We start from the raw sequence: 984 nt of genomic DNA, 5'->3' as shown, positions 1-984 counted from the left end.
AAGCTCGGTTGGTGGCTTCAAACTGCCGGACTCAAGGTGAGCAAGCCAATGCCTAGCCTACAGCACCATGAGGGCTCTTGGACTTGGTACAAAAAACTCAAAAGCAAATGTACTGCCAGCATGTTGATTCTGACCCAGAGCAACCCTATCGGACCGGGAGGAACTGCCCCCTGAGGGTTTCCGAGACTGGAACCTTTTACTGGAGTAGAAAGCCCGGTCTTTCTCCTGAGGAGTGGCTGGTGTTTCCAATTACTCACCTTGTGGTTAGCAGCTCCAATCCTAAACACTACGCCCAGGGAAGTGAGCCTCAGAACCCATGGTGATGCTGGATATGCACCTCTTTTTAAAAGCAACTGCACTATGGAAGTGTGTGCTATGTCAGTACCCTATCAACAAAACTGCTTACAAAGAAAAGAAAAAAGCCAATTTGACCAATGGTTGCCATAAGGGAAAGAGGAACGGTTGTAGCTTAGGGGCATTGCGTTTATGTTAAGGGTGGAGTCACGTGGAAAAGGGCATCAATAATCGTTGTAGAACACGAGAGTGTGATCGATGGCACTGGATGATACAAGCTGAACATCGGTGCACAACCTTCCTGATGCCGCAACCCTTTCCTACAGTTCCTCACGTGGTGGTGTCCACCCCAACCATCACATCATTTTCATTGCTACTTCATCACTGTCTTTGCTACTGTGATGAATCAGGTGACCCCTGTGAGAGGGTCGTTTGACCCCCAAAGGGGTCGTGACCCACAGGTTGAGAACCGCTGATGTAGAAGGTGTTGGATTTGGAGAGTGTTCTGTGGCGTCTGTTTGGGCCACCGTGAGAGAAATGATAATGGCGTGAATAACACTGAGCACAAAGAAGAAGGAAATGCTCTGGAATTGATTGTGGTGATCGCTGTACAACGCTGCTTGGTGTGACGGGATTATCGACCCCACCCCCGATTTTAACATTGGTAAAGTGGGACACCATTGACCTGGG

This window comes from Echinops telfairi, unplaced genomic scaffold (assembly GCF_000313985.2).
Source record: "Echinops telfairi isolate 266 unplaced genomic scaffold, ASM31398v2 ScPeMD7_655;HRSCAF=1070, whole genome shotgun sequence".
In the NCBI taxonomy this organism is placed as follows: domain Eukaryota; kingdom Metazoa; phylum Chordata; class Mammalia; order Afrosoricida; family Tenrecidae; genus Echinops; species Echinops telfairi.
Note: the sequence above shows the minus strand (reverse complement) of the source record.